Genomic DNA, 22,630 nt, shown 5'->3' with positions numbered 1-22,630 from the left:
CTAGACCCTCCCTCCAGGGTGCCTATTACAAGATTAAAGCTGAAAGGGAGGAGGGGGCTTGGAGCCCCAGGGTGCCCTCAGATGAACATCTGACAGAGGGGAGAGTGAGGTAGTGGCTGACCCAAGGTCACAAGGAACTGAGCACGAGAACGGAGACGGGTTGAGAAGGTCCTGAGTCTCCTTTTTCTCTGAAGCTGACGACAGACCTTCCAGGTGCCTGTGTCTCTAAATGCAACATCTCCCTGAATCCTCATGACAACCCTCCAAGGGGGAGAACCCCCATTTTACAGAAGCAGAAATGGAGGCACAGAGAGGTGAAGTAACTTGCCTAAGACACACAGATGAGGTCTGAACCATGTAACTCCAGAGCCTGCACTTTCACCTGCCTCAGTTTCCTGGAGAAGCTCTGCTGACTGAAGTTGGCTTTGTCAGGTACAGACCTTGCTTTCTGAGGCACTGGTCTGGGTGCATTGGAAGGTGGCGGGGGGCGGGTCCACCCAGGGTGTGCTTTTGGGCCTGGATATCACCCCCTCCATGGGACTGTGGTTTGGCTTTTGGGGGCCCCTTCCTCCAAAAAAACATTTAAGCTTGTATTTTACAACAGCATTGGCAAGAAGGAAAATATAATCCAGGCTGGATGACATTCAGTTTTTCTTCTGATTTTAAAAGAAATGAAGACATTTTTTAAAAAATTTTTTGTGGTACACAGGCCTCTCACTGTTGTGGCCTCTCCCGTTGCGGAGCACAGGCTCCGGACGCGCAGGCTCAGTGGCCATGGCTCACGGGCCCAGCCGCTCCGCGGCATGTGGGATCCTCCCGGACCAGGGCACAATCCCGTGTCCCCTGCATTGGCAGGCTGACTCTCAACCACTGCGCCACCAGGGAAGCCCCATGAAGACATTTTTGTGGCTCACTGAAAAGTATGTTGGCCTTCAGGCACTGGGTCTGCTGTGTGGAGTGGAGAGGTTGACCTGCCCATCAGGCACCCTGCTCCAGGTGGGAGAACCCATGATGGGTCCCCTTCTGCAGGCTAGGCAAGGTGCTGTCATGCTCTACAAATTCTCTCAGCTGTACCTCACGCAGCTGCATCCCCTCTCCCCCGCCATTGCTCCCCTCCCTGCCTTGTGGCCGAGCCAGCAGGCTCTGGGAAGCAGGGGCACTGCCCAGGGTCACACACTGGGCCGTCATGTGCCAGACTCCAGCCCTGTGCTCCTTCAGCCCCAGCCTCTAACGTGCCAGCCAGCAGTGCCTTCAGGGGCTGGACACCCGGGACGGGAAGCAAGGGCTCCGCCCTCCGGCTGTGGATGCTCGGAGCCTGGCAAGGCGCGTGCAGGAACCAGCAGTCGCAGCAGGCTTTTAGGAGGAGTCAGGTGTCGTCGGAAATGGACATCCAGAGAGACAGGAGCAAGAACCATGACGACGGCGGTACGACACTCCCTGAGCTTTGCTTTCACTGTCCTGGGAACTTGCTACCACGCTGCTGTGGAGAAAGGCTCGTAACTTGTCCCCAAAGCAAGGAGGCTACCAGGACAGGTAGTGAGTTCCCCGTCCCAGGAACTCACCTGGGCTCCGTAGACTAGAGGTTCACAACCTTGGCTGCACATTAGAATCACCTGGGAAGGTTTTATACATCCAGATGCCCAGGCCCTGTCCCCGGACCAATTTAATCAGAACATGGGAGGTGGGACCCACCCAGCAGTTTTGCAAGCTATAAACGGAAATCCTGAATTGGACTAAAGTCTGAGTCTGGGGTTGGGTGATCTCATATTATAATTCGAAGGGGGTCAGGCTGGCGTGTTGGTTATCATCTGACATCCAGACAGCCAGGGCACAGTGCTGGCCCCTGTCTGGGTGCCCTGGGCCATCCCCCAGGGCCATCCCCCATCACCCCCCAGTCCGTCCCCCAGTGTGGAGTGTGCCCACGCTCCCTCCCTGGGCCCCACTCCACACGCCCCCATCTTTCTCCCGCCCACCTCTGAGGGCTGCAGGGCTCGCTGTGTGAGAGCATATTCTGAGGTTTCCTGCTGAGCTTGGAATCTGCAGTGGCCAAAACACCAGGAGGGAGGAGGGGGCTCCTACAGAGGCGCTGGCTATGTCTGACCATGCAGGTGCTAGCACACGATTCCTTCTTGGGGCTTCCAGCTCAGAGCTCCGTTAGGCTACCTGTGTGTGTGTGTGTGTGTGTGTGTGTGTCAGTGCGCACGTATGGGGAGCACCGGTGTGACCATGCGTGACTACTCACTCGCCATTGGTGTGTGCAGCTGTGTGAACGCATGTGCACATCCCTGCTGGGTCATCCCGAAGGCAGAATTATGCACACACATATCCGGGGCTCCAGCAAAGCAGGGGTGCTGAAATGAATGAGTGAATGAATAAATGAATGAACAAATAAATATGTGCAGGGAAAATAATTTAAAGTTCTAACCAGAAAAATAGAAAAGCATTTGCTTCAGTTTTAGCTCACACGTAAGTTTTCTGACGTTTCCAAAAAACAACCTTTCTTTTTTAACATCTTTATTGGAGTATAATTGCTTTACAATGGTGTGTTAGTTTCTGCTTTATAACAAAGTGAATCAGTTATACATATACATATGTTCCCATATCTCTTCCCTCTTGCATCTCCCTCCCTCCCACCCTCCCAATCCCACCCCTCTAGGTGGTCACAAAGCACCGAGCTGATCTCCCTGTGCTATGCCCTGTGCTATGCCCTGTGCCATGCGGCTGCTTCCCACTAGCTATCTAGTTTACGTTTGGTAGTGTATATATGTCCATGCCACTCCCTCGCTTTGTCACAGCTTACCCTTCCCCCTCCCCATATCCTCAAGTCCGTTCTCTAGTAGGTCTGTGTCTTTATTCCCATCTTACCCCTAGGTTCTTCATGATCTTTTTTTCTTTTCTTAGATTCCATATATATGTGTTAGCATACGGTATTTGTTTTTCTCTTTCTGACTTACTTCACTCTGTATGACAGACTCTAGGTCCATCCACCTCACTACAAATAACTCAATTTTGTTTCTTTTTATGGCTGAGTAATATTCCATTGTATATATGTGCCACATCTTTATCCTTTCATCTGTCGATGGACACTTAGGTTGCTTCCATGTCCTGGCTATTGCAATAAATGCTGGAGAGGGTGTGGAGAAAAGGGAACACTCTTGCACTGTTGGTGGGAATGTAAATTGATACAGCCACTATGGAGAACAATATGGAGGTTCCCTGAAAAACCACAAATAGAGGGGGCTTCCCTGGTGGCGCAGTGGTTGACAGTCCGCCTGCCGATGCAGGGGACACGGGTTCGTGCCCCAGTCGGGGAAGATCCCACATGCCGCGGAGCGGCTGGGCCCGTGAGCCATGGCCGCTGAGCCTGCGCGTCCGGAGCCTGTGCTCCGCAACGGGAGAGGCCACACAGTGAGAGGCCCACGTGCCACAAAAAAAAAAAAAAAAAAATTACAAATAGAACTACCGTACGACCCAGCAATCCCACTACTGGGCATATACCCTGAGAAAACCATAATTCAAAAAGAGTCATGTACCACAATGTTCATTGCAGCTCTACAAAAATAACCTTTTCTTTTAAATTCTGTGTGAGGGCTCCGTGAGCTTTTCCGTGCTTAGGGCCTCAAGGTGACCTTGGCACACAGGTGCTAATACCTGAGCCTGTAGTGAATACATGGGATGCATAGTCCAGGATCTGCTGTGGGGTCCTGTCTGCACGAATCTGTGCATGCGCTTGCGTGGGTGTGCATGTGCATTTTCACACGTGGTACAGGCAGATGCAAGGGCTCCTATGTACACATTGCCATATGTACCTGGACATGCATGAGAGTGCTGATGGAATTTTTGTGGGTGAATGTGCTTGTGGATACACGCTTTTCTGCCTACAGTGAAGAAATCTTTTGTAGCTCAGCCACCAGCTCTTAACTGCAAGTGTAAGAGGCAAGAACTGAGTTATTAGAGTGCATTAGAAGATTCTGAAGGTTTGCATGCATCTTCCTTGTCTGCGGCCTCATTCGTGCACTAGTCCGAACACAGGGACCAATGAACACGGACATAAGCTTGAACATGAAGACAACCTTGGTAACTGGGAATCAGCCATCTCACCCTGCCAGAACTTGGCATTCCAGGCTACTGGGACCGGGAAGGGTTCAGGCTTCTGATCTGCTAAGAAAGGATGAACACGACCAAATGAGAGAGAGGCAAGAGGATTATTCCAGCAGGTAATTAGCATTACAGCTGGTGACTAAGCCCTGCAGGAGGGTGAGGGCTGGATAAAGAGGGGCGATCACGTGGTGCCTCTTTCGCCCCCTGCTGAGGGCTTCCTCCTCCTGCAGACAGATTTGGGGAAGGGGAGGGGAAAGTTCTCCCTCTAGTCATGCCCCAGAAGGACATGGACCGTTAGATGTGAGATCCTCGGGGTCATCCCATCCACCTGACCTGGCCAAGAAAGGCATGTGGCCCGACCGAAGTCACCTGGGCAGCAGCCAGTGTATCCTGGACCAGGTGCCCTTCTCCCGACTTGCCTGTGCTCACACGCCCCAAGCCCCTCACCACCTCACCTGGCCCCCTGGCTCCCCCTTGATTCCCCAGCCAGAGTGTGCGCAGAAGGCAGAAGCAGGTACCATCTATGATTTCAAAGCGTCTGGACGCTGGAAATGCCCACTGTTTGTGTTTAGCTATCGTCTCAGAAGGCTCCCACTTAATTGAACCTACCTCTGCGTCAAGGGTCAGCAAACATTTTCTGCAAAGGGCCAGATAGTAACTTTTATAGGCTTTACAGTCCAGACAGACTCTGTTGCAATTAATTAGCTGTCGCTGGAGTGTGAAAGCCGCCTCAGACAATACACACAAGCATGAGCACGGCTGTGCTCCAGTAACGCTTTACTTACTAAAACAAGTGTTTGGCTGGATGTGGCCCCCAGACCCTGCTTGCCCACCCCTGCTCTACATGGCAGACACCTGCCCTTTGCTTGCCCAGCATATTCATTCTTGCTTCTTTGGGTAAAACAAGTCTCCCCTTTGGGAACTACTCTTCCCTCATTTTCAAATGTTCTGCCCTCTTCCCTACCCCTCAAATACCAGTTGGTTCAAGAACAAACACCTGACCCAGTGGGTGCAGTGAGAGTTGGAGCTTTTGTTCAGTGCTTGGAGAAAAGAGACAATCTTTCTTTCCCTGAGGCTGTGAGGTCTGGAGCTGGTGCAGCCGTTTTGCTTCTTGAAGGAGAACTCCTAGGACTGCCAGTGGGGCTGAAGTGGGAGGCAAAGAAAATTGGTGGAAGACAACTTCCCGGTGACATCATTTGAGCCTCTGGATCAAACCTCGCCTGAAGCCTAAACAATCTTTGGACTTTTCATTTATGTGAGCAAGTAAATTCCCTTTATGGTTTAAGCTGTTTGACCTGGGTTTTCTGTCACTCATAGTCTAGTCCCCTACCTGATACATCAGCCTCATGCTCTCCTGGGGCCCACACAGGCCAGCCTCCTGCACGATGAGGACCTTCTGTAGGCTTAAGATGCTTTGAAGTTGCCTCCAAGATGCTGGCTGCAACCTCTGAGGCTTCGACACGCTCTGCTTTCCAGGGCAGCCTGAGCACGGACCCCTCCGAGGCCCTAGGACCCAGGGTCAGGGCTCTGGCTTTGCCTCTAGCTAGGGCTGAGCTTTGCTGTAATAGCTGGGAAGCCCGGATTCCCCAGCCCGTGAACTCTAAAATGTTCTGTAACGGAAACATCTGGGCCCTCTGCTGGCCCCAGGGTGCATACTCCTCAGACTGCTATAAGTCACAACGGCATGTCGAGGGTTTTATTGCGGTTATGAATTATGGATATGGCCCGGGCTGTGCACTTTGTATTATTTTTTTCCTGCTGCAATTAAGCCACAAATCATGCTTGAGAAATGGGATGGTGACCGAATTAGTCAGGATTCGTTCCTAATAAGCTGACCAGGAAAAGTCATCCAGGACGGGTCAGATGTTCGCCAGGTCCCAAGAGCAAGGGCCAGGAGATACACAGTGTCTCCTCGCCCAGGTTTCCAGCTGGGAAACATCCGAGAGGCTCACGCAGCCTAGAAACACATTTAAGCCACTCGGTGCCTTTGTCCGGCCTCAGCCGGAGAGCAGAGAGACCCCATGGAGAATGGATGAGGGCGGAGGCTGGTTTGGTCCTGCCTCGACTGACGGCTGTCAGACTTAGGACCAGCTTTCTGATTCCCTGAGGGATTGTGATGAGGGCTGAGTGGAACGTCCCCAACTTCTGAGAATCAGGAATAAGAGGGTTTCTACCCTGCTGGAGTGTGTGGGTCCTTACTTTTTAAAAATTAACTTCTTATTGAAATACAATGTACATAGAGCAAAAGTGCACAGATTGATGCCTACGCAACAAACACCCAGATCGATGGGGGGCTTTGCTACTATAGAGAGGAGTGAGTCAGGCTCCTGGCCCTTGAGGATCTCACAGTCGGCCAAAGAAAAGGATGCATAAGTAACTCACGATGATAGAAACCAAAACAAAGCCAAGGTACAGTGGTGCAGACCTGCTGCTCTTTACACAGGACATGCCTTGTGCTCGGATCTCCTGCTGCTGGTCAGAAGGTGATGGACGCAGCTGGGCTTTCTGACTCCCATGCAGTTGGGCCAGGTGACTAGTTCTGGCCAATCAGTGTGAGCGGGCGTAGCCATGTCCCTTGTGGGTGAAATATTGCTGGAGGAGTCTCTCCGAAGCTGTCTTTCCCTCTCTAATGGTGATTAGTGATGTTTGAGATGGGGGTCACGGAGGTGGAAAAGGTGGAGCCAGAGCCCTCAGCTGACCTCAGAGGACATGCTGATAGAGTACACTTTCCTGATAAGTCACTGAGATTGTAGGGTTGATGGCTTTCTTTTCTTTTTCATTGTGGTTTAACTTCTAACATTTTTTTGTCTTTATTTTTTAATCAAAGTATAGTTGATTTACAATGTTGTGTTAATTTCAAGTGTACAGCAAAGTGATTCAGGTACATAAATCTATTCTTTTTCAGATTCTTTTTTTAATATTTTATTTTAATTTTTTTTTATTTGCTTCATTGGGTCTTTGTTGCTGCGTGCAGGCTTTCTCTAGTTGCGGCCAGTGGGGGCTACTCTTCGTTGCGGTGCACAGGCTTCTCATTGTGGTGGCTTCTCTTGTTGCGGTGCATGAGCTCTAGGCACGTGGGCTCAGTAGCTGTGGCTCACAGGTTCTGAGTGCAGGCTCAGTAGTTGTGGCACGCAGGCTCTAGAGCGCAGGCTTAGCACCTGTGGTGCACGGGCTTAGTTGCTCTGCAGCACGTGGGATCTCCCCGGACCGGGGATCGAACCCATGTCCCCTGCATCGGCAGGCGGATTCTTAACCACTGCGCCACCAGGGAAGTCCCCAGATTCTTTTCTAGTATAGGTTATTACAAGATATTGAATATAGTCCCCTGTGCTATACAGCAGGTCTTTGTTATCTATTTCATATATAGTAGTGTATATATGTAATCCAAAACTCCTAATTTATCCCTTCCACCTTCTTTCCCCTTTGGTAACCTTAAGTTTGTTTTCTATGTCTGTGAGTCTATTTCTGTTTTGTAAATAAGATCATCTCAGTTTTTTTAAGATTCCACATATAAGCGATATCACATATTTGTCTTTCTTTGTCTGACTTACCTCACTTAGTATGATAAGCTCCAGGTCCATCCATGTTGCTGCAAATGGCATTATTTCATTCCTTTTTATGGCTGAGTAATACTTGTAGGGTTGATGGTTAACAGCAGAACAGAGCACATTCCTACTGTTACGAGGCTTAGCTCTGCTCATCCTTGTAAGATGTTTGATGGTAACTATGATATTAGCTGATAACCAAGGCTGACAATTAAGAATGAGTGATTCGTGTCATTTAGTGATTGCTGAAATCAGTAAGATATTGGTGTCTTCACCTTCCGGACACCCAAGTAAACCATGGGGACATTTTCTGATGCGCCATCTCTGTGTCCCTCCTCTCCTGTCCCCATGGCCAAGCCAATGCTCCCCCTGAGCTGTCTCTCGTATCTGTCTCCCTCTCTCCATCCCCATGGCCACTGCCTGAGTGAGGCCTGGTCACCTCTCACCTGGATGCTGCAGGGGCTGAGGTAGCCTCCCTACCTCCAGCCTTGCCCTGACACCGGTCCTCAATCCCTCCTCCCCACCATGTCAGCAATCTTTCTGAAACACAAATATGACCATGGCTGCCCCTCTCCACTTCCCCACTTAAAAATCCTTCAATGACCCTGTTGTTTACAGCGGGACTTTTCAAGAAAGTCAGCACACCATTGTGGTAACGCCCACCAGCCACCTGTGTGTCACTGAGTAAGTTACTCAACCTCTCTGTGCCTCAGCTACTCCACTGATAAAGGTGAGGAGAATAGTAATAATAATGGATAGTAATAATACCTACCTCACAGGGCTGTGGTAAAGACTAAACAGCGTGTTCCCGTTATCTATTGCTGCAATAATAGAATGCCCCAAACCCTAGCAGCTTAAAAGGATGATTTTATTAATCTCTCTCACATTTCTGGAGATTGACAGGGCTCAGCTGGGTGGTTCTCATTTGTGTCTCTCACACGGTTTTACTCTGTAAAGCCATCTCCCAGCTTCTTCTCTCATCTGTCTGCCAGGGGTGGCTGGCTGTGGGCCGGGGTCTCAGCTGTGGCTGCAGGCTGCCCCACCCACGCTTGGCCTGGGCTTCCTTACTCTGTGGTGGCTGGGCTCTGAGGCGGAAGAGCCCAAGAGAACCAGGTGGAAGCTGCAGTAGCTTCTATGACAAGTCACACAGTGACACTTCTGCGGTAGTCAGAGGCCTTTCCACATTCAAGGGCTGAGAGAAGCACTTCCTGGTGGGGAGGGAGGGCTGTTAAGACCATGTTGTAAGAAAAGCATGTGAGGGCTTCGCTGGTGGCACGGTGGTTAAGAATCTGCCTGCCAATGCAGGGGACACGGGTTTCAGCCCTGGTCCGGGAAGATCCCACATGCTGCAGAGCAACTAAGCCCGTGCGCCACAACTACTGAGCCTGCGCTCTAGAGCCCATGAGCCACCAACTACTGAGCCCACGAGCCACAACTACTGAGCCCGCGTGCCACAACTACTGAAGCCGCACGCCTAGATCCCCTGCTCGCTGCAACTAGAGAAAGCCTGCATGCAACAATGAAGACCCAATGCAGCCAAAAATAAAATAAATAAATTTATGAAAAAGAAAAGCATGTGAGATGGGAGAGTCTGCTATGGCCATCTTGGGAAATACCATCTGCCACACAGTGCCCAACACGTAGCAAGTGCTCCATAATGTTAGGTGCTATTACTACTATTATTGTATTATGAGTGCAGTCTTCGTTTGGAAGAGCAGCATATGAAAAAGATGGGGGTAGAGCAATGGGGTGGGGGAAAGGGTGGAGGTGGCACAGAAGCCCCTACATCAGTCCAAGCTTTGAGGAAACTCCCCCAATTGTAAGGTCTCTGCTGCACCTACCGGAAAACCACTGGGTTATACCAATCAGCATGCTTGGTTATAAACAGCAGAACCCGTCTAGTAAGTTTAAAGAGAAACGGAAGTTGTAAAAGGATACTGGAAGCTCTCCAGGGCTCCAGGAGAGCCCAGGGTGCAGGCTTGGAGCCTTACAAGCAGAAGCAATGGCTCCACCCCAGTAGAGGAACCAGTGCCACTGCCGCCGAACAGACAGGAAGCTGGTGCTGATGATGCTGGGCACTGTGTCTCACCACCCTCAGCGGGATGGAGTCCGCACGGCCAGCCTACAAGGCATCCCTTGTCATACCATCAAGTCTCCCACGGCTGTGTCTGATTGGTGGATTCAAGGTCATGTGGCTGTGCCCTAGCTGCAAGGGAAGCTGGGAAGAAGAGTTGCTGGCTTCTACCAGGGGAAGGCTAGGACTCCTAAGAGGGACGCTCTGAAGTATAGGAAGAGACCTCAGGGGTTTTGGGCAGTTAAGGAGCAGCGCACGTGCCCCCCATTTCCACGTCGGTCCCTTTCCTGTCTCGTGAACTTTCTCACACTTCGCTACCCCACTGCCTCTCACGGTTCCTCCTTGCCCTCGTTCTCTGGTCATCTCTGATCCAGCTCCTTTCCACGAAGTTTATCCTGCTTCCTCTCCCACCGCCTCCTTTGTGCTTCGCGGTACCCGTGCAGGCTTCTGTCCCAGCATCCACAGAACCCGATCACTCTTATTTATTTTCCTGTCTCTCTTTTCCTTGGATGGAGTCTCTAGGGCTGTGGGCCTACCCTTTCCGTCTCTGACTCTGCAACATGTGTAGCATGGAGCTGGCACAAAGTCAGCGCCCCGTGCATGTGTGTGAGGGGAAGGAATGAATGACAAAGTCCATGTCACAGAGTTTTGTGCTGCCCACCTCAAAAGTATCTGCAAGCCCTTACTCGGTCTGAGATCTGAGGCGTTGAAGTGGGCCCACATTCGCCAGGCTTCTTTTCTTTCGATTCTCCCAAGAAAACAGCATTCTAGGAGGTCTTTCCACCTAGAATAATACTTGGGGCTAAAACCAAAGGAAAATACGCCAACGGGAAGTGGGGCTGTTTCCCGGCTGAGTAATACCCTTCGACTGTGTGGTGACCCTGCCTTCCTAGCTAAACATTTTCCTACCGGAGTCAGGGAGTGGGGGACAGATTCAGGCTCGTCTGGTTTCCTGTTGATGCGTTCTGACCTCCCCGAGAGGAAGGCCGTGCTGTTGGCGGCGACTGGCAGTTAATCCGGCACTAAGTGAGTAATTAAAAGTGAGGCCTTGGGTATTTGCGTAATGAGCTGAGAATATTTTCCACTGAGCTGTCAGGCAGTTTCTCCAGTCAATGTCGTCTTCACATTTAATGGCAAATGACAGTGTTTATATAAAAGGAAGGAGAAGAAGGCATATGGTTCTCCCCCAGCCCAACCTGTCCACCCCTCCTTCTTCTCTGTGTTTCCTTCTCCCTCAAACCTCACTGCTGGGCTGGGCCATGGCAGGCCAGAATTTGGGTCAATGGTGGCAGACTTTTTTTTTTTTTGGCTACGTTGGGTCTTCGTTGCTGCCCGTGGGCTCCCTCTAGTTGCAGTGAGCAGGGGCTACTCTTCGATGAGGTGCCTGAGCTCACTGCGGTGGTTTCTCTTGTTGCAGAGCATGGGCTCTAGGCACACAGGCTTCAGTAGTTGTGGCTCGCAGGCTCTAGAGCACAGACTCAGTAGTTGTGGTGCACGGGCTCAGTAGTGGCTCGTGGGCTCTAGAGCACAGACTCATTAGTTGTGGTGCATGGGCTTAGTTGCTCCGCGGCATGTGGGATCTTCCCGGACCAGGGATCGAACCCGTATCCCTTGCATTGGCAGGCGGATTCTTTTTTTTTTTTTTTTCAATTTTGAACGAGTATTTTATTTTTTTAGTTGGTGATGCACACACATAGAAAAAAAAATTAGAAAGTACAGAAAGGGTTTGTGCATATGCAGCCTGGCAGTCAGGCTTTTGTTTTAAACACGATAGTATCATACGCCAGGCTTTTGTTTTAAACACGATAGTATCATACGCCATGCACTATTCTGCTTTTGTGATATGTTTATTTAGTTTGCTTTTGTTTTACTTAGCAATATATTTTTTATATCTTTTAATATAAATACATATGGAACCATTTCATTTTTCCACTAATTTGTCTTGATATTCTTTTTTTAAAAAATTAAAGAGATAATATATTCATTGAAGAAGGAATATATTAATATTATTCATTTTTTAAACAGTGTAAACCCTCTAGCTCTTACTCCCCTTTTGCCCAGTTTCCAGCACCAAACCAGGAAGTCCTATTTCTATTTTCTTGCTATGTTCCAGAGTTTTTCTGTGTAAGTACAATACAAATGTATATATTTTTCTCCTCTTTATTCACAAAAGATATACTTGCCTTTTCACTTAACAATTTATCTGAAGAGAACTTTCAGTGTCTTACCCATAGAGTTTCTACATTCATTTTTACAATGGAATGGTACTTCATCGTTTACATGTACCACACTTTACTTAATCAATCTGCTATTAATGGACATTTGGTTTAATTCTAACCCTTGGCCTAGAATTATTGAAATGCTTCAATAAATAGCCTCTTTCGTATATTATTTCATTCACTTTGCAAGTCTATCTGTGTGGGTACATCACTTATATGCAAGAATATTTGTAGGATAAATTCCCAAATGTAGAATTATACTCTTTTTTAAAAACATGGTTTTTCCTTGTATGGATTGCTATAATTCATTTAACCAGTTTCCTATTGGTAGGTATTTTGATTGTTTCCAATATTGTGCTAATCAAAAAAAATCTGCAATATTTTGATATAAAATATCAAAAAATATTTGATATTTTTACATACACACAAGTAAAATTTCCTTTGTGTACATGCATATCTGTAAGCCAGCTTCTTAGAAGGGCAATTGCTGGGTCAAGGGCATTTATAACTTGACATGTATTGCCTGACTGTCTTAGCTGCTCTTCATACAGGTTGGGCTGGTATTACTCTCACCAGCAATGTAGGGAGATTTATCTTCTCACACTTTTACCAAATCAATGTGTTAGCAAAGCATTCAAACTTTACTAATTTATAGGCAAAAATGTTCTCTAATTGTATTTTCAGTTTCCATTTTTCTTACCATGAGTGAGGTTGAGTACATTGTCAAATACTTAAGAACCATTTATATCCTCTTATTGTTGCCCATTTTCCTATGGTACTGTTGGGTTTTTATTGATTTCTTTTTTCACATCTTTATTGGAGTATAATTGCTTTACAATGTTGTATTAGTTTCTTCTGTATAACAGAGTGAATCAGCTATATGTATACATATAATCCCATATCCCCTCCCTCTTGCATCTCCCTCGCACCCTCCCTAACCCACCCCTGGCAGGCGGATTCTTAACTACTGTGCCACCAGGGAAGTCCGACGGTGGCAAACATTTATGGGATGGTTCCAGAAGCCGCTTATATCTGCAAGTGGGGGTCAGGGCCAAAGAACAAAGATGGGCCTTTAAGGGAGGGAAACATGGTGTGTGTGTGTGTGTGTGTGTGTGTGTGTGTGTGTGTGTATACATATATAGATATAACTTTTTTCTGTAATTCCTCAAGTGATATTTGTCTACACATTCATTTCAAAAAGCATCCCCAGACACAAAATCACCTAGGATAAAAAGCTCGGTCGCCCCCTTCACTAGCCCTGCCCCTTCTGTTCCCCTGACCCCCCTACACGCATTATGCTTCTGTGCACAGTTATGCCCACTTGGGGCAGGTTGGAGCCCTTAGGAGTCCATCCTGATGTCCTCCCGGTGATGGTCTATGTCTTTCTCTACCCACAGATGCTGTCTTGGGCAAGTCCCCTCCCATACCTTTTCTGGTCACTCCTGGATAACAAAATGTCCTCTGTCTACTTTTAGCTAAAAAGCCCCAATTGCTTTGTTTTGTCCAGTGTAATAATGAAAACACTGAATCTCACCCAAGAGGTAAACTCCTCCTTGTTTCCCTGCAATTTTGAGCTGGGAGCCCATGGGGGTGGGGGTGAAGGGGTAGGGGGCCTGGGAGGCTTCTTCCCCCTTTTCTCGCCAGCAGGCGGCTGGGCCTCCTCAGCTGTCCTTCCTGCTGCCCCAGGGCTGAAGGAAGGCGCAGTGAGAGGCGAGGTGCAGGAATGCTCTGCTAGACGGAGCAGCGGCGACCTGGGCTTGGCGACGTTCGCTGAGCATCCTTCTAGCCTTTGTGGGATTCTTAGCGATCCCCCCACCAGGAGCCCCCAGGTGCACTTCTTCTTGTGCTCCTGGACGCATCTCTCACCTTCCCCCTCAGGCTCTGGGCTCTGTAGCCCACCCTGTCCTGGGTATTCTGCCCCTCCAGGTGCCCTCTGGGCAAAGTCCCTTCCAAGATGACCCCGAGCCAGCTCCCTTGGTTTGTGGAGGAGCAGCCTCCGTGTCCTTGCCCCGCCCTCAGCGGAAGTCCTGTTCAGCCCCTCTCCTTCCTCGCCGCGGTTCCTCTGCTCTCTCCCACTCCAGGCTGGAAGCTCGGCCTCTTTCCTTGAGGGTTTCTCAGGCATGGGACTGACACCCGCCAGCTCTGCATCCACAGAGGGCATCCTCTGGGGGCACAAGCTGTCTGGGGGTCCCCTGAGACCCCCTCCCAGGGCAGAGGATTCTTCCTCCATGGGGCAGGGGACACCCCAGCAGCTGTCCCCAAGAGCTCCTTTCTGTCCTGTCCCTTCACCTAATATTGGGTGTTGGGCTGAGAGTTACCCAAACAGGTTTCATCCACCTTCTCTGCGAATCCCACACAGGTAAGTAGAGCCTCACCTTCACGTGCGGGGATGTCTGGCACCTGTTGCTTTGCTACTGGGCTCTGGGTCTGCGGTCCAGACTTGAGATGGAGTCACACTTTAACCTCCTGTGCTTGGAGTTAGCGCCGCAGTGGCTGCCCTGCTCACCTCTGGCTACGCCACAGCTGTCACCCCCACCCACGCTCGCCATTACTGGGTGATCTTACACATCAGCTCACTGACACTCCCCATCAATGTGGGGGACATGGGAGGGCAGTTAGTTTTGTTTCCATTTTACAGATGAGGATACTGAGGCTCAGGGAAGTCAAGGAATTTGCTCAAGATCTTACCACCAGGAAGCACGATGCCTGGACTTGGACTCTGGTCTGCTGACCACGTGCCCTTTAAAGAACATTCTTGTGGGGCTCATCAGAGCCATTTTATGCCCCCTGTTTTCCACGGGTTTTCAAAGGGCTCCAGAATGGGAATCTTGGAATAGATTATAACCCACACCACCCGCTGCCTTTTCTGAGCTCTGTTAACTGGTGGCTCCCCTCATTCGCTGCTCCTTTAAGATGACACAAAAATATTAATAAATTAATTTACACTAAATTGTAGATATCTTCATGCAGTTGCATTCCAACTTCAACGGGACAATGCCTAACCCAGGGCTCTGTGCCAGGCCCTGAGGACTCGCAGATGAACAAGACTCAGTCTCTGTCTTTGAAAAGGACGCTGTGGCTCACAGACTTAGAGAATGAACTTATGGTTACCGGGGGGAAGGGTGAGAGGGAGGGATAGATTGGGAGTTTGGGACTGACATGTACACACTGCTATATTTAAAATAGATAACCAGCAAGGACTACATAGCACAGGGAACTCTGCTCAATATTTTGTAATAACCTAAATGGGAAAAGAATTTGAAAAAGAATAGATACATGTATATGTATAAGTGAATCACTTTGCTGTACACCTGAAACTAACACAACATTGTTAATCAGCTATGCTCCAAGATAAAATAAAAATTAAATAAAAAAGAAAAGGACAGTGTGATGAACCCCCAATGCTATGAGGTGGGGCACCTTGGTCCCTATTCTGTAGATGAGAAGACAGCAGCCCAGAGAGGTTAAGTATTGATGTCCTTTGACCTCAACTGAGTGTTGGGGTCTGAAAGCAGGTGGGAAGGCGAACAGGTTCAGGACCTCGCAGCCCAGTGCTGGCTAGAGGTGGCTCAGCCTGCGTCCGACGGTCCTGCACTGATGTGCACTGTGTCTTGAAGACATCTCAGCAGAGAAGAGACTGGAGAACCACGTGTCATCTTGACAGTGATGGTCCAGCCCCAGGAGGGGGCAAGAAACACAAAAGTGTTGAGACTCAGTGTTTTCTTACCAGGGGAGAGGCCAGAACCCAGCCGAGCCCCTCTGGCCTCCATGGGGAGACAGACTGGAAAATTCTTCTGGTGGAGCTGGGGGCTCACTCCTTGTGTGACAGCAACTACCCCCTGGCAGCCTTATGGCTCTTTTCACAGCTGTTCCTAGAGCTTTGTCTCTGACCAGAGGACACCCATATTCTCCAATCCCCTTCAGGGCTGGATCTGACCCAGTCTGTGTGTGTGTGTGTGTGTGTGTGTGTGTGTGTGTTAATTTAATCCTGTATTGCCTTTCAAACTTGGACTTCCCCAAACTTGAGGATCGGCACATTTAGGAAACTGACATTTCTGGTGAACTAAAGTTCTAAGGAAGCAAATCCTTCCAGCCGTGATGGGCTCTTGGCATTAAAAGGGATCCACAAGGTAATTGTTCCTGGGTAGGGCATTGCCTCCACAGACGTTTTGCCAATGTCATCTTGCCTTAGCGGACACCCGCAAACGCCTTGGGCATCAAACTGTCCTTATCATAATGTGAGTCCCAAATGTGGAGATCAAGTGTCCCATCCAGTCCAGTCCCAGTCCCAGTAGAGAGGTCACCAGTGAAACTACCAGGCTTCCTCTTGAATACCTGTCCTTGCTTTCCCTCCAGCACACTGAGGGTGCCTGCATGGGGTTCACGCTCAGATTTGCCCCTGCCTGGCCCGTCTGTCCCTGGTTCTCCACAGATTATCCCCAGATCTAGGCTCAAATGTGGCTTTCTCAGTGAGACACTCTTTGAGCACCGTCTCCCACCCCCGCATCCCCCAGCCCTCCCCACCAGCCTCGTGTTTTTCTGACCACACTCATCTCCGTCCCGTACGCTACACATCTCACATTTACACTGTTGTTGCCGCTTGTCTGACCCCTAGAATGGAAACACCATCAGGGCAAGAATTTGGCTGTTTTCTCCCTGTGCTGCTCCCAGACCCTGGGACATTCCTGGCAAACGGTAGGATTCAACAAAGGCTGAAGGGTACAGGAACAAGCCATCCCAGCCCAGTGGGTTTTCAGCTTCCTTGTGTTAGCAGCCTCTGTGGCCCTGGAATTCAACCTGCCCTCCATGAGTTTCCCACCTGATGTCCTAGGTGTAGGTTCCCGGTCACGTGCGTGTCCTCTAGACCCACAAGGCCACCGCATTTGTGGACTTCTAAAAGGTTTGTGGTACTTTCCCTTTTGTTTCTTCTTAAGGCTAAGTCAGATTTTCAAAAGGTGATGGTTTATGATATCGCTTATATGTGGAACCTAAAAAAATGATACAAATGAACTTATTTACAAAACAGAAAGAGACTCACAGACATAGAAAACAAACTTCTGGAACCAAAAAGGAAAGGAGGGGAGGGATAAATTAGCAGTTTGAGAGTAACAATACACACTGCTATAAATAAAATAGATAACCAACAAGGACCTAATATATAGCACAGGGGACTATACTCAATATCTTGTAATAATCTATAAGGGAAAAGAATCTGAAAAAGAATAGATATATATCTGTATAACTGTTCAGAATAGATATATATCTGTATAACTGAATCACTTTGCTGTACACCTGAAAATAACACAACATTGTAAATCAACAATACTTTAATTTAAAAATAAATTAAATTAAAAAAATTTAAGTTGATGGTTTATATTTTTTCTTTCTTCCTGCTTCCCTCTTTCTTTCTTTTTTTAAAGCATCATTTTAACTTTATTTGTTTGTTTATTTATTTATTTTTGGTTGTGTTGGGTCTTTGTTGCTGCGCATGGGCTTTCTCTAGTTGCAGCGAGCAGGGGCTACTCTTTGTTGCAGTGTGTGGGCTTCTCATTGCAGTGGATTCTCTTGTTGTGGAGCACGGGCTCTAGGCAAGCAGGCTTCAGCAGCTGTGGCACGCAGGCTCAGTAGTTGTGGCTCATAGGCTTTAGAGCGCAGGCTCAGTAGTTGTGGTGCACGGGCTTAGTGGCTCCGCAGCATGTGGGATCTTCCCGGACCAGGGATCGAACCCGTGTCCCCTGCATTGGCAGGCGGATTCTTAACCACTGCGCCCTCCCTCTTTCTTTTGCTCTCTTTCTTTCTCTCTTTCTGCTTTCTCAGATAACATGACTACAAGAATACTGACATCTCTTTTCTCTGAAATGACTGAATGTCATTACCAAGCCTGACCCCTCCTCTGCGTTCCAGACCTTTATTTCCAACTGCTAACAGCACATCTCCACCTCTATATGCACACTGCAAAACTGAGGTGGGGTCCTAATTTATAATCCAGATGAAGGTGAGGCTGAGCTCTTCCCCTTCTCTCCCTACATCCCGCCCGGAAGCCCCGCAGCCTGCACCAAGGCTGTAACTCCATAGGACCCCTGGGCTCAGAGTTGGAAAAGCAATGTCTTGTACCAGTTCCCAACAGAAATCCCAACTGAATTGGAGAGCTAAATGTAAAAACAAGTGAAATATAAATGATTATTTATCTGATCACAGGGTGGGAAGACATTTCAGATGTATTTATATGAGTAGTTAACATGCAGTAAGTAATTCAACAGGCCCCAGTGCATGTCACTGTCAAGTACGTTTCTAACCGTTCCCCTTCCCCTGCACCTTCTCCCAGCCCCTTACCCAGAGGGTCACCGTTTTAACAATTGTTGCCAGTTTTTGGTTTCCTTTTAAAGGTAGCATGTGTATTAAAAAATATAGACGCACATTACACACGCTGTTCTACATCTTTTACCTTTTTCACGCAGCAATTTATTTATCAGTAGTTGTAGCTCTGCTTTCTTTAAAAAAAATAGTTTAATGTGTTTTAATAGCAAACTTATAGGAATAGCACAGAAGACAGACAACATTAAAAACATGTACCTGCAAGCAGGTCAACTCAGAAAAGTATAGTGAATGATAAAAATGCTACAATCGCCATGTAGTTGCTGTCAATAAAAAAAATTCACTTGATTTTTAAAAAAAATCCAAATTCTGACATTGTCCAGAAAATTTAAACAGGTTTATTTATACTTATTGTAAAGTTGAACTCCGGAAACTCGTTCCCTGAAACATTCTGATCTGCATTAATGCTTTATGTCCCCTCACTTCTATTGAAAATTCACACACTATGAAAATGGAAAAACTGCCAATACTTGATTTCTGACCCCTATTTTTTCTACTTACAGTCATCTGCTTAGGCACCTTTGATCCCATGGCAGGGAAAAATCAAACATTCAGAACTACCGATAACAGGAAGAAGAGATTTTTTTTTTTTTTTTGGGAGAATGAAAATTTCCCACCGTAGTGAGGTCTTGAGTGTGCTCTCCATGAGTGTGGAGTGCAAGCTGCATGTCTTTTGGCATATTTTTTACCCCTATGACATGGAGAGCACAAGCTCGATGGCTTCAAAAACCTTAACCAGCTAGGTTCTGCAGCCAGGAAGCCTCTGCTTTGTAAGAGCCATGGATTAGAGACCTCCTTATTGATCCTTCTTCTCCTTGGGATGGAGCTCTGCCAGCTGGAGTTTCATGGTCCCTTTGCCATATTGGTTGAATAGAGAAGTTTTACATAGTCCAATTCATCACATTTCCTTTGATGGCTTTTGGATTTAGGATCATGCCTAGGAGAAAACATACACGCACCCGATAAACACAAACAAATTTGTCCTATGTTTTTTTTAATTAATTTATTTTTTTGTTTGTTTTGGCTGCGTTGGATCTTTGTTGCGGCGTGCGTGCTTTTCTCTAGTTGCCGCGAGGGGGAGCTACTCTTCGTTGCAGTGCGCGGGTTTCTCATTGCGGTGGCTTCTCTTGTTGTGGAGCACGGGCTCTAGGTGTGCTGGCTTCAGTAGTTGTGGCTCGCGGGCTCTAGAGAGCAGGCTCAGTAGTTGTGGCGCACGGGCTTAGTTGCTCCGCGGCACGTGGGATCTTCCCAGACCAGGAATCGAACCTGTGTTCCTTGCATTGGCAGGTGGATTCTTAACCACTGCGTCACCAGGGAAGTCCACTATGTTTGCTTTAATACATTTTTTAATTTTTCATTTTTTACATTTAAATTGTTGCTTTATTTGGAATATATTTACATAAAGAATGAAGAAGTAGTCAAAATTAATTTTGTCAGCATAGTTACCACATTATCCAAACAATATTGATTGAAAAGTTCAGCTTTTCCCTCACTTTAAAATGTCACATTTATCATAGGTTAAATTGAGGAAGACTTTTTAGCCAAAAAATATTAGAAGAAATTACAAGGTAAAAGATCAATAGATTTGTCTGCCTAGAAGTTTAAAATTTCTGTGCATTGCAATATGCTATAAATAAAATTTTAAAGTTTAAAAAAGATGCGAACATTTGGTCAAAAGGGACAAAAGACTATAATTGTATCATTAAAAGATTAATATTTTTACATTTTCCAAATATATGACTATAATAAAAAGTTACAAATCAAGGAGTATCTTGTAAATTGTACTTTCACTGAATTGGTGCTAATGATGGATTTAGCAGGTCAGCAGCAACTAGAATTGGGAAGGAGGGTTGGAACAAGATTGTTAAAGAGCTATAGACAAATGGGCTTTTGTTTTTCCTTGGATGGATCTGTAATCACACCCATACACAGTGCTTTAATTAATGTACATTGATAATACGTTTTGACAACTGGAAACGTAATGACTGTGTTTTTTTCTTACTTGAAAGAATTCTATTAACTACTCTAACTTTTTAAAAGAGTCACTTTATATCCACTTCTGTCAAATTATGAAAACCTCCTGTTGGTTTGACTGTTATTGCATTAAATCTTTATTTAATGTGAGATGAATTGGCAGCTTTTCCCCATCGTGTCTTCTCATTCAGGGACATGGTCTCTCAATTTTCTTAAGTCTTCTTTCATGGCCCTCAGTAAAGTTTCATATTTTTCTTTGTATAGATTCTTCCATTATCTTTTTAGAGTCATTCTTAGAGATTTTATGTTTTTTATTGTTATTATGTAGGGAATCTCTTTTTCTCTTTAGGACCTCTCATCTGTTATTTCTGGTATATGAAAAAAGCTATTAACTTTGGCATACTTATCATAGATCTGGCCATATTATTGAACTCTTATTACTTTATTTATTTATTTATTTTTTGCGGTACGTGGGCCTCTCACCGCTGTGGCCTCTCCCGTTGCGGAGCACAGGCTCCGGACGCGCAGGGTCAGCGGCCATAGCTCACGGGCCTAGCCGCTTCGCGGCATGTGGGATCCTCCCGGACCGGGGCACGAACCCGTGTCCCCTGCATCGGCAGGTGGACTCTCAACCACTGCGCCACCAGGGAAGCCCTCCCATTACTTTTTAATAGCTTTTCAGATGATTCCCTTGGGTTTTCTTCATATATCACACTATCTAAAACAACCTGATTTCATCTCTTCCTCCAGAAATTATATCTCTTATTTCTACTTCATACAGAATCACATGAGATGGGAATTCAAGAACAATGTGAACTAATAAAAACATCCCCTGGCATCCTTTTCTTGTCCCAATTTAATGGCAATAGCTGCAATATTTCACCATCAAATATGAGATTAAGTCAGGTGTTCGACTTTTCCTAATTTTCCAAAACGTTGCAGAAATTTAAATTGAGAATAAATATCAAATTTCATCAACTGCCTTTGTGGCATCTGCTAAGATTGCTTGGTTTTATAAATGCATCATATTAAATTAATAGTTTATTAATTATTAAACCACTTTGCCTTCCCAGTTTCTCTTCTACGTCCTGGGGAACATTGTTATAACTAATCTGAATTTTGGCTTGTGAATATATATTTGTTTTTCCATTCACATCTTATATAAATGAGATAAGTGTATATGTCTCAAGGTCTGTGTGTGCAGGCCTATCCTGACATTTGCAGAACCTAGAATGAGACTATAAATGGAGACCCTGGGATCAGAGCATAATTAGAAGCCCACATACCATATGCCTAAACATTGAAAAGTTGTAAACCAAACTAATGAACCACTAAATAATGCATAGTCTATCCTACCTTTTCAAATATACTTGTACAATGACAAAACAAATAAAGCTATAATTTTATATGATTAAGAGCTGGCAAAAATTTTAAGAAAAAGCTGAATTTAACTATTATCATGCATTTCTGCATGTCCTGATGATGGACTGTCAAGGTTTGTGTAACATGGTGTATAAACACAAAATTCTTAACTTGCTATATATCGATATTTATTTTAAAATATTTTATTCCTTCATTTACTCTTTGATTTCAGCAAAATCACTGATTATATTGCTATAAGCGAGATTATTACACAATATCTTCTATCGGCAGGAATGAGCTAAAGTATTAAACAATGAAATGTCATTAATTCAAAGTTTACAAAATGTGAGTGTACTTTCTTTAAAGTGTAAATGAAAAGTGTTCTGCACAGAAAATTAAAAACTTCATGTTTTCAAATCATGATTTTCTCTTCTAACATATTTAAATTGTCTTTCATTAAATGACAAAACGCAACTTTAAATTAATAAATATAAAATTTTAAATAAGAATTTTTAAAATAAAGCAGAATTTATTTTTAAATCTAGTTAAATCTTATTAAATGTTTAAATAAATATAAAGCCATTTGCAATTCTAGCATAATTGGTAATGTGAAAAATCCATCTCACGCTTCATGTGTGTTTTGTCTAGACCTATGTTATACAGATTTGGGAGTATATAATTATTTAGTATCAAAAAATGTTCCTCAGCTGTCATTAGCAACTATTTCGGAATATTGTGCTAATTTGTGAGTACTTCCAGAAACACAAATGGTAACATAAATAAGGCAGGAAAATAAACATCTGTATTTCTATAAAATGATACATCACATACAAGAATCTCTTGCATTCTCTCTATCTGAATCAATATATCTGTCTTGCTTCTTACCGAAGCACTCAGATCCTCCCTAAACTCAGAAACAGGGTCCGTCTCCAAAATCAACAGGGACACAACACATGATCCTTTCCAGCATCTGGACATAC

This window comes from Monodon monoceros, unplaced genomic scaffold (genome assembly GCF_005190385.1).
Source record: "Monodon monoceros isolate NGI ecotype Baffin Bay Population unplaced genomic scaffold, NGI_Narwhal_1 Super_Scaffold_21, whole genome shotgun sequence".
In the NCBI taxonomy this organism is placed as follows: domain Eukaryota; kingdom Metazoa; phylum Chordata; class Mammalia; order Artiodactyla; family Monodontidae; genus Monodon; species Monodon monoceros.
Note: the sequence above shows the minus strand (reverse complement) of the source record.